The 12,549-nt window shown below is 40.1% G+C and overlaps 1 protein-coding gene across 1 annotated transcript in view; it reads right to left on the bottom strand.

Annotated features, from left to right (window-relative positions):
* The window catches only part of KLC2 (kinesin light chain 2), a 1,052,962-nt gene that overhangs the window by 587,198 nt on the left and 453,215 nt on the right, over window positions 1–12,549 (bottom strand). The window contains exon 2 of the mRNA XM_044075888.1: window positions 4,800–4,866. The gene's annotated coding sequence lies outside the window, so the exon portion shown is untranslated. The remainder of the gene's footprint in view (window positions 1–4,799; window positions 4,867–12,549) is intronic.

The raw sequence follows: 12,549 nt of genomic DNA, 5'->3' as shown, positions 1-12,549 counted from the left end.
TAATCCACAAAAAGGAAGCACAAGTGCTTTTGTAGGTTCAAATCCCACTTCTTCAGATGCTAACAACTGTTCAAACAGGAATGGTTTAAATACATCTACAGAAACACCTGAAGTAATTAAGTAGTGACATTACCTTAAAGCTGCAATCATGTTAAAATGTTCAAGACAAGGATATTATACATCTACGTGCCTGCATTTGACTAAACATTTAAATACAGTACTTAAGTTTTAAAAAAATATGTAAAAAGATATAAAACATTGCAATACATACTCTACAAAATATGTATAATTATTTACTATATATACCTACTGCACAGACAAGAGAGTGGAAGGGGCTTTATTGCAGAGGGCTGCAAGTGATTCCATGATGTCATCAGAGGCAGAGCTAACGTTGACTAACCCACAGGAACTACACAATAATGACAGAGATCTAGGAGCGAGACGTAAAACCATACAGGTCAGGGCACAAGTACATCAGGCACAAGAAACGGCGAGTTCAGAAGCTTTATTGTCTGTACTAGATGCACCAGTCCCTTTAGGCTTGCACAAACTCTCCTTTCCCCTGCCGGTGAAGATGCAGCAACAACTCAACTCCTTTACAAGGGGAAGGAGTCGGAGCAGACAGAAAAGAAAATTCAAGGAGGAACGAGCAGGTTCGGGCAATATAAAGAAGGCTTTTCAACAGATGAGAAAATAGTCTGAATTTATCCAGCTATGTTTTCTCAGATGATGAACTTAATGTTTTGCAGAAAGGACTATCATTTATACCTAGCAGGTATTCTGATTATACTAAAGTTATTTTTGATATTAAATTATTCGCTAGAAATTTTACTTTAAAAATTACGTTTAAGGGCACGAATGAACAAGCGAATATGTTTAGGAAACTAAGTACATCTATTCCGATGACATCCTTTGATAAATGTTTTTGAAAGTATGCGTGTTGATGAAGTTTAGACATTGCAAATGCTAGATGATAAGAAATGCAAATATAAAAGAAGTACTTTTAATTTAACTAAGGATGAGCAGAATGCTTTAAGAAAGTTGCAAGAGAACACTGATATAATTATACGCCCAGCTGACAAAGGTGGGCAAATAGTAATCTTGGATGCAGATGGATACAAATATGACGCTTGATATGTTAGAGACTGATGGCTTTTATAGGAAAATAAGCATTTTAGATATTACAAATATGACTTGAACACGTTAAACAGCGTTTATGTCAACTTATGAGAAATGACTATATAACTAAGGAATTGTTTGATTATTTTTTTTTTTGTTATACACCATCCTGTAATTCCTGTTATACAGGGATTACCGAAGTTACATAAAGATAAAATCAATCCACCTTTGAGGCCAATAGTGACAGGGAGGAGATGGTGTACAGAAACAATCTCCATATACATACAGAAACATCTAAGTCCAATGATGAATAATATTTATCAGGTTCTGAGAGATACACAGCATTTTTTTTAAAGGATTTATATATCTATATGAATAATACAAATAAGGATGAAACATTTACATTAGTGACAATGGATGTGGTGTCCCTTTTCACGGTGATACCTAATGAGACGGGTCTAAAAAGTTAAGAGAGATTCATCAGGGAGTACTCTAGTACCAAAGAAAGATATATACATTTGTTAATAGAGCTAAGTCAGTTCTACACAACAACGTCTTTATTTTTGATAAGGATGTGTTGTGACAATGCAACGGCGTAGCTATGGGCACTTCATGTGCCAATAGCTATGCCAATGCAGTAACGGTTATATGGGAAACAGAATTTATGTTACAGGGACCATTTAAAGAAAAAATATTGTTTATGAGAAGGTTTGCAGATTATCTTTTTATGCTATGGGGGGCACTTAAGAGGAGCTACAGAGATTTGAAGGGTAACATCAACAGTAGTACCTCTTATTTGAAGTTTACAACAGTACACTCAGAAAATAATATTAACTTCTTAGATGTATCAACAGTAGTTGGGAATAGTGGAGAAATATATACCAAATAGTATAAAAAATTCTGTCATGTTAATCATCTGTCCAAGAACAATATGCATCCACCGCATATTTTTAAAAATGTGGTTAAAAACCAAGTTTATAGAGCCTCTAGGCTAAATATGCGTGATGATGATTTTCATAAATGAACTGAAGTAGTTAGAAATTATATGAAGGCCAGAGGGTACACTGAATCATTCTTGGATAATAATATTCAGCAGGTTGTAAAATTAAGACAGTCTAATGCTAAACCTTACTTTTCAGAGAACAGGAAAGAATGTCTGAACAATAAGGAAAGTGTCACTAAACTGAGAGTACCTTTAGACTATTCTACAAATGTAGGCATGTATATGGATATTGTACGGAAATACTGGGGAATTTTAACCAGTGATAAACAGGTTAAGGAGATGATAGATGAGGAACAACATTTTTATTTAATAATAATTTGCCCCTGAAAGGGAGACTATGTTATTCTAAACACAGTGTTGGAACCCCAGTAAGAGTTGGTACTAGACCATGTGGACGTTGTTCATTCTGCAGATTTATAGATACATGTGCACAGTTTATACACCCTTACTATCATAGAATATATCATTTTCATCTCTATGCGACCTGTGATACTAAACATGTGGTTTATTTAGCACATTGTTTAAAATTTAAAAAAATTTATGTGGGGAAAATTGATAGGTGCTTAAAAGATAGAATCAGGGAGCATCTTTACCACATTAATAAGAAGGACAATTTAAGTGCTTTAGCTAAACAAGTGAATGAAACTGATTCTGGACACAAATTTAAGTTTCTAGTTATAAGCAGGGCATCTGAGAATATTAGAGGTGGTGACATACGAAATGTCACAGAAAACGTAGAAGCAGAATGGATAGTAAGGTTGAGAGCTGATGCTGATTTCGGAATGAATGAATATGTTCCCCTCAAGCCTTTATTAAAGAAAAGACCTTTCACTAGGTGAAAATATATGCAATAGGTATATATAGTAAATAATTATACATATTTTGTAGAGTATGTATTGCAATGTTTTATATCTTTTTACATATTTTTTAAAACTTAAGTACTGCATTTAAATGTTTAGTCAAATATAGGCACGTAGATGTATAATATCCTTGTCTTGAACATTTTAACCTGAGTGCAGGTTTAAGGTGATGTCACTACTTAATTACTTCAGGTGTTTCTGTATATGTATTTAAACCATTTCTGTTTGAACAGTTTTAGCATCTGAAGAAGTAGGATTTGTAGCCACGAAAGCGTTTGTTCTTCCTTTTTGTGGATTAAAACAGTATTTTTAAACTGTCAACTACAGCCTCTTCATTGGGTCCTTTTGTTTGTTATCTTATAAAGTAATATAATTTCAACTATTTTTCTGAAGTTAACCTCCTGGTATTCCAGTTTCCAGTGTTAATTTAAACAGTTACAATAGTGCATGTACACTTCTGTTCTTTTACAGTAGGACACATTGTGGATACATTGCACAAGCACTTTATAAAATACCTTTTTAACACACGCATCTGTACAAAATACACATGACATACAGTTCTAATACAGCTGTAATACAAGCATCTTATATAAATCACGTTGATATTCACAAATGACAATTATTTACCAAATTCCCAGCTAGCTGTGCTGGCAGTATCACCTTGTGTGACAATACATACCCATTTATTTCAAATTAATTCTCTCATATTTGCAGATTACTTCAGCCGGAATTAATACTGATGTTCCTTAACTTTGCTATTATACCCAAATCACAAATATTGTTTTCGTGTCTTAAAATGGTATCAGACGGCAATGATACATTGCTAAATAATTGCTTTACTTACTAACACTATTTTTAAATTATGTACACTTGTAATTTTTCTCTTATTAAACATACCTTCCACCCCTCATTTAGTTACCTTTTCCAAGGGGTCTTACAAGACACTTGGGATACTGTCTTCAGACCGATACGGTTCTGGACAGTAATTTGTAAAGGCTTTTTTCTTTTCTTTTTTTTTTTTTTCTTGATAGCATCTTCCATTAAGGATTCCATGCTGTTCAATGATGCACAGCAAATGTGGTTCAGCATCTCTCAAAGGTTTGGTATATGTTACCTCTCCAAGAGTGCAAAGTGGTAAAGCATTTCCCCTGAAAACTGGGTGTAATCCTTCCATGTTAGCAGTCTGGTCATATGTCCATGTTTTGGTCAAGTTTCAGCTGGTGGCAGTGTAATGCAAGTGGCAATAATCATCTCTGACATATGATCTTACTCATCAAATGGCTCTTCATTCAGCTGCCCAATAGCTAGGAGCACATAATGTGATTCTTATATAGTTAAACAAGTCTTCAGATACCATGCCCTAGATCAGTGTTCATTGAAGGTGTAATCACTGAAACGATATGGCCCATTTGCTAATTTGGTTGTCTCTGGTCATGAGTTTCTCTCTCATGGCAAAAACAGATTTCTAGCCTTCAATTACACACTGAACAGGTGCTTTGCATTGTTTATGCATATCTGATTTCATTAAATCCAAACTGAAATGCAAATTTTTGTTCAAGAATAGCAATGCTAACATGGCATTGGTAGCTATCTGTATGAAAGTATTGCTGACCTTTGGCTAATTGGCCCGAATGGAGTCAATAGGCCCACACACCTTCCAGAGATTCCTAAAAAAAGGAACTTCTAATTAAAACTTTTGAAAGATGCTTGCTACAATAACAAGCATCATGCTACTAACATACAAGACACATTGAGCACGTTGGTTACGACAGCAAATGAAATGATGGTGCTTTAAAAATTGCAAGTTTTACACTCACCTTTGGTACCTGCCAATCATAACCCTGGACAGCTTCAGGTGCAAAAGTAGGGAAAAAAAGTGTTCACCTTGAAAACCAAAAGCAAAAATATAATATTGAATCAATAATGCCAGACATTTGATTCACACACTTCATTTTTCACAAAATGCATGTTGATGTAAAATCTGTTATTCAATTAACCTTTTTTTAAGTAAACAAAAACAATATTTATAATATCTCTAATTTTTGAACATTTCCTCCCCCATTAGTTTTGCCTTTGCCCAAAATTCTGGGGTAAAATATTTGAGTTGTATGGCTGTGGCATGGATGGCCACAGACATTTCTGAACACCAGTACAGAAATTAATTGCGACACTGCTTGCAGTCATTTGCACAAGTACAGAAATTAATTGCGACACTGCTTGCAGTAAGTGGCAGTAGTTAAGCTCTTGCTTCAAGGTTTCACATGTTGTGGGATACATTGTAGCAAGCTGATTGCTCCAAGTGTAAAAGTGGCTTGCCACGAGTTAAGAGTTTTTTTTTCTCCTCACCTAAAGTTGAGGGTTCCAGACTGTGGAGTGGCATAAGGTGGGCCCCACAGCTAAGGCTGGCACCAAATGGCATTATAATAAGCAAAGGAAAGAATCTATTGTGTATTAAAAGTGCTTACCATCAGTGTTCATACCCAATACTTTCACAAATTTCCAGTCCACTTGTGGCTAGATGGCTGGACACAGTCTTTATGGATAGGCTTCACAGGCAAGTTCCACACCATGCAGTGCACAGATGCATAGGAAACTGCCACAACCAAGCTATTAGTGACTCTCAGTCCCATGTTGTTTCATGATGCAGAGGTACATTAATACAGAAAGTACAGTTGTGACTACTTACCAGAAATTTAGAGGCCCGAGTGTCACTGTTGCATTATCAACCATATGGGTTATTCCTTGCTGTGGTAGCCCTTAGCTGGTCCAAACAGCAGAGACTTAAAACTCTCCTCCTCAGCTAGTGAACAACCCTGATCCTGACATCAGTACATCTGGCTATAAGTGTCACCAGCTAGCTCCATCCTTCAGGTCTTTTGTGCCTCCAAACCAGCCCCAAAGTTTGAACCCCAGGACAAGAGCACAAGGCACCTAAAAATCCCCAATCCACTTATGTACAAGTAAAGGCCTATAGACCCGAAGAGGAAGGCTGGCTGCGAAGGAAAGAGGGGTCATTCCCATAACCAAGCATGCCTACAGATAACAGACCCCGAGGTGATGTCCTACTTGATGCTTCCAAAGCATCATAGTCACAGTGGAATGAATGCTTAGCAACTTGAGAGTTGCAGGCATCCAGCAATGTTTTGGAGAGAACTCTATCTCACATCACCTCCAGTCCTTCATATGGTCCAGCAAAATTTCCTGGAACTTTGCCATAGGAAACTAGCAACGAAGATCTTTCATAGCCAGAGTGTCAAAAGTATATACATTTTGCCAAACCTATCAAGGGTTCTTCCTCATCTGTTATTTGGCAATGGGTTACTAGATGTGCTGCCCTTTGCTCCCTAGGGACCCAGAGTCAACACTTCACAGTAAAGAAACTGGATTCCTAAAATGGTGTTTGCAGGAATACAGGACCCTATAAAAATTGATTTCCAAGCAGCAGGTGGCTTGGGAGTCAGGCTGCAGGGAACAGTCCATCATTATGTCATTCACAACGTCTGGCATTGCAGAAATGGCCAAAGCTTTATGCTTGGGAAGTTTAAAAAAATCTCTAACCTGTATTTTAGATTGAGGGTAGTCTTGAACTTCCAAAAGAAAAACTTTTATTTTATGGAGCATCTCCCCAAAATATAAATCCTCAGATGGTGAGGCTGAGGCAAGGTTATCTTCAGACTCTATCAGCATGACAACTAGCATAAATTTGGTCTACACATGCCAATTCATACTCAAAATCAAAAGAATCAGGGGTGGGTAGAAGATCTGTCCCACTTTCTTTTCCCAGAAAATGATTCTGAAGTAGCAGGGAGTCTAGTAGGATGGTGCTGTTTGGAAGCCAAAATCTGAATGCGTCTAAGTAGGTCCTGCCAATAGAGCTGTTGGGGTTGGCAGCCAGAAGCCCTGGGCTGCAGCAAGCCAGAAAAAGTTCTTTTAATTTTGGTCTTAGTCTTGAGCTTAGGTTTGGTGTAGGTTGAACTTGGACAGGCTGCAGGTGGGCTATCGCAGCCTGTGCTTGGTCGACTGAAGACCATTCTTTAGATTTTGGGATTCCGGCTTCCCTATCTTATGACCTAGTGCAAGAATCTGAAGCCAAGTTATGCAGAACAACCTCAGATCCATCTAACTACCTACATCCTTCAACTTGTGTGGACATACTGCTCAGACAAGCTCCTCGTGGTCCTGCAGAGTGGTCCTAGCAGCAGGGAACTCAGAAAAGCGACTACTTTCTGGATTTAAGTATATGTGCTTTTTTTCACTTAGAATAGCTTCTGCAGCTTACCTGAACTAGCTTTAACAGTTTTTTAACTATTTGCTGCATTATTTTAAAATCTGCACTTAAAGTTACATTTTAGTCGAATTTGATCGAAAGTTTGTTTGTTTGTTTGTTTAATTTAACTGTGGAGGCTGCCCACTAAAGTGTGCTAGCCTGTGTAACTGATTTATCACTGTTTCTGCATTTTCTGTGTGTTTCTATCAAAAAAAACAAAAAAATAATCCTTGTTTTCCCGCCTCTCCTCGACTAGTTTAGACCAGTTTACAAGCATTGCTGTATTCTGGGCTGTGGTGTAGTTCCTGTTTTGTCCATTACCTTACTTGGATAGAGGGAAGTTTCTTTGCTCACCAGTGGGAGTGAGGAGCCTTGAGCAGCCTACCTGTCCCTGTAGGAAGTGACCTCAGCACAAGAAGCTGTAGTAATTGGTTGTTTTGGACCATTTCTAGCTCTTTTGTAGTTCACTGTTTAAAATCCGCGTTTGCACAGCTTTGCGCGGTTGTTCGCATAGTGCAGCGCCGGTTAAACTTCTTCCGGCTCTGCCAGGTCTGCTCTTCAAATTTTCCCTTAAGGAAGCTCTACTCTTAGTATAATCAGACTACTCACTATATTATAAGCCTAGCACTTGTTCTCAATACCTCTCTACTAAGTAAGCACTCTCGTAGTAAGTAAAGCACTACATCTACTTACCACCCCTGTGAATATCCACTTCCGTTAAAGGTATAGCACTCACTTATACTGTTCTAACATGTCGAGTGGTAGATTACTGGCGTCCTCTCCAGTTCAGCTGGTCAGTCTGGGTATCTTGAGACAATGCTACAATTGTCTCATGTACACAGACAACCCTCTCCTCCTCCCAACAAACACAAATACAAGTGAGAGATGCAACTATATAGCCAAACTAGAGGCTGAGCTCTCTCAAATCAGGGCTGGCATGACCAGACAGGAGGAGATGATAACCACACACACAACAATCCCAGTCCCACATAGACCTACCACAACTGCAAACCAAACACATAAAAACACAAAGACATACTCGGAGGCTCTAATAAAAAACTTACCAAAACAACAGAGCCTCCCAAAGCAGACATCCAAAAATCCACCACCTCAAAACAAAACACATGCAACACATACTTCAATAAATCAGTGTGTCAACCAATCACAGCCCTTAAGGCCAAACACCATGCCTGATACACTAGTAATAGGTGACTCTATAGTCAAACACACTGATGTCCCGCTGAACAAGGAGAGGGTGACTGTGAGCTGTCTATTGGGAGCTAGGATCCGCCACATAACACACGCACTCAAGTCACTCCAAAGCAAGTACAAATATGACTCCGTCACTGTCCATGCTGGTGTGAATGACCTGAAACGTACCTCCCTGGACTACATGAAAAGAGACATAGAGGAGCTCTCCGATTATGTAGCCCAGGCTGGTATGACCCTGACCCTGAGCAGCATCTTGCCCTCACCAAGAATGATACCACAATACAAAGACAAGATGATCAGCTTTAATAATTGGCTCAAGTACTGGTGTCATTCTAAGGGGATCCAATATCTGTCTGCCTGGGATGACATGTTGGACAAGCCACGCTGCTTCGCAAGGGATGGCTTACACCTGTCACCACTGGGCTTCCGGATATTGGCTAAGGCTCTTGCCACCCCCATAGTGCCTTTTTTAGGCAAGGCTCAAAAGACAAACTCATCGCCTTAGAAAATAAAAATGGAAAAAAACTAAGGGTAATGCTGCTCAATGCCAGAAGTCTAAATCTCAAGATGCAGGCACTTGATGCAATCCTCAGCGTGGAGAACATCGACGTCTTGTGCAGTAACTGAAACCTGGTTCAAGGCTCCTGAGAGCACCCCAGCGCTACCAGGCTATACCTCGTATCATGCTTTTCGGCCCCAAAACCCGGGCCGAACCACAAAGGGAGGGGGAGTGTCCATAGTCATCAAGGACACCCACACCTCCAGGTTAGTAGCAACACATGAAGCATCAGAGACCATACAGGTGCAACTAACCATAGGCAAAACTGCTATACAACTGGTAGCATGTTACAGACCACCCTCCCAAACTCAGGAACCCCACTCAGCCTTCCTGAAGACACTGGAGGATATGAATGTATCACAAAATACCATCATACTGGGAGACTTCAACTACCCAAACATAGATTGGGTACATTATTCTAGCCCTAATACCCCAGCCCAAAGGTTCCTGGAGTTCATATATTCAAATGCACTGGAACAACTAGTCACCTCTCCCACTAGGGGAGATAATATACTAGACCTGATCATCACAAACATGGGGACAAAATGCTCCACACTGGAAGTATACCCCTCCCTAGTGAGATCTGACCACAAACTAATCACCCTGGATATACATATCCCACCTCCACCCCCAGCACAAAAGACCACAGTGAAAAACTTCTCAAAAGCAGACTTCACTCTTCTTAAGACTGAGATGGTATCCTTTAAGCCCACTGTGCCAGTGGATACCACATCCCACAATGCCGAATCCTTCACAAATGCTTTCTATGGACATCTCCAAGAATGCATGGATCATGCAATCCCAGATAAATCCAAGTCCCTCTCCACCAAAGGCAAGCGTCCTGTCTGGTGGACCTCAGCCATTAACAAATTGTATAACAAAAGAAGGAAGCTACTGCACGTCAGAGCAAAATCCCATGAAGGGAAGACATCTCTGATCAACATTAGCAGAAAACTACGTTCTCTCATAAAAACATCCAAGGACAACTTTGAGAGAAAAATCGCTAAGGACACCAAAGATAACCACAAAGCCTTCTTCAGCTATGTTAGAAACCTGGGCGGAAACCCTCAGATATGCTCAGAGTTGGTTCACAACAACAAAAAATACACTGAACCCACAGATATTGCCAACATTCTGGCGGACAGGTTCAGTGCAAATTTCTCCCCTCCCTCACCCCCAAAAGAAGAAATACTTATCCCAGCTGAATGTAATCTCCCTGTCATCTCAGATGTCCAAGTGAGAACCGCCCTAAACAAAGCTAAAAACACAGCATCAATGGGACCTGACGGTATCCCAGGTTGCGTGTTACGTGAACTCCAAGAGGAGCTAAACCCACACATAAAAATGCTATTTAACCTTAGCCTTACTTCGGGATATGTACCTGAACACTGGCGTACAGCAACAGTGGTCCCACTCCACAAAGGGGGTGCCTATACAGACCATGGAAACTACCGCCTCATAAGCTTAACCAGCCTGGTCTGCAAAGCTATGGAAAGAATCATTATGGAACTCATAAACAGAGACATAGGGGACCTACAGACACTTGACCCCACCCAGTTCGGCTTTGTAAAGGGCAGATCCTGCCTCTTGAACCTGGTTGACTTTTTCGAAACAGTCACTAGAGCCACTGATGACGGCAAAGCAGTCCATACAGCCTACCTGGACTTGGCTAAGGCCTTCGACACAATACTCCACTCAGGCATCATAGATAAGCTCAACAGCTTAAACGTAAACCCTTATGTCACTAGATGGGTTGCAAACTGGCTAAAGGACAGAACCCATAAAGTTAAAATCGCTGGAGCAATGTCAGACTCAAAGCCAGTCACAAGTGGTGTCCCACAGGGATCGGTCCTGGGACCTCTCTTGTTCGGCATTTATTTCTCAGATGCTAAAGCAAACATAGGAGGGCTGTGGCTGACAATGTTTGCAGATGACTGCAAACTAGGCGCCATAATTGATACACCAGCGGACACATACATCCTACAAAAAGGCCTCACAGAAACGGACAACTGGTGCCGGAGTCACGGCCTTAAACTAAATGCCAAAAAATGTATAGTCATCCCATTTGGGAAAAACAAAGTACCCACAAATTATCACATAGACAGCAACCCACTGAGTACGGAAAAAGTAATCAGAGACCTAGGGACCCAAATCGACAGCGACCTCTCATTTGACACCCACGTTGCCAAAGTGGTTAGAAAAACATTCTACCTTTCACACCTCATCATGAAGGGATTCACATCCAGATCCAAGGATGTCATTGTACCCCTATACTCCTCCCTCATCAGACCCATGATTGAGTACAATGCCCCATTTGGTATGTACCTCACCCGGCATTTGCAACAGCTGGAGAGACCACAAAAGTATCTCACCAAGAGGATCAAGGGTCTCCAACATATGTCTTATTCTGCCAGACTAAAGAAACTTCAGCTCTATTCAGTAGCATACCGCCTGCTCAGAGGTGATCTCTGCCTGACTTGCAAGGCCATGTCCAATCAGGATCTGATGGGCATGCTCCACCTCAAAAAATCCAAATCCATCAGGATCACGAGATCTAAAGACTTAAACCTCGGCACAAGTATGAATAGGACATGCTGGAGTGATAGATTCATAACCCAGAGGCTTCCCATGCTTTGGAACAAGATCCCAGTTCGTATTAGGCAGAGCCCCTCACTGACTCTCTTCAAGAGAAATCTTGATGAGTGGATGGGAGATCGTAAATTTACCCCAGGGGTCACATCTGTGTCACTGCTAGACAGGGGCACAGTAAACTAATTCTATTATATAAGGGGACCTTCATTGTGTCACTACTAGACAGAGGCACAATATTCTAAATTTATTCTGTACATTTTTTGTACCATTTCATGGGGTGGCAAAAGCCACATCACTATGGCTAGGCTTACAAATGCCCCAGGGCAGATAGCCTAGTACTATACTATGAGACTATGAAACTAAACATGGATGGGGCTGATGGAATATTGAAATTCAAGGGGTAACGGATAGAGGCCTCTGATACACCTTCAGTTGTAGGAAGAGACTGCGAAAACATCTCATTCTCTGAGAAAGAGCTGTTTGATACTTCGCAATCTTGGTGTTTTCACTGGCCTTAGCATAATAATCACCATATCAAAAAAAGCTTTTCCTGTTTTTGATCAACATTTTGCCAATTACAAAAATTCCAGTCCGAACAAAAAAACTAAACTACTCTCTCTCACCAGTTAAATCACTTACCATGTTCCAAAAGACACATCAGATAAACCCGTCACTTCAAACACTAAAATGCTTTTAATGTTTCCAAAGTCCTTACAGCCCTCTATCAAACAACTCCTATCATCAGATTACTCTTAATCTTTGTTACACCTAGCAACCACTTCTCATCAAAGTCTATTATAACAAAACCTCACCTCTATCTTCTCAATGCAGGAAATACAAAAAACAAAGAAACAGCTAGCCTCCTTTCACAACACTGCCTTACGATACTGTTGGCATTACTTTTAATACTAGTTGAGATAAGACACATCTAGCATCT

This window comes from Protopterus annectens, chromosome 6.part1 (assembly GCF_019279795.1).
Source record: "Protopterus annectens isolate FY-2018-M chromosome 6.part1, PAN1.0, whole genome shotgun sequence".
Classification (NCBI taxonomy): domain Eukaryota; kingdom Metazoa; phylum Chordata; order Ceratodontiformes; family Protopteridae; genus Protopterus; species Protopterus annectens.
Note: the sequence above shows the minus strand (reverse complement) of the source record. Positions and strands in the feature narration are given on the sequence as shown.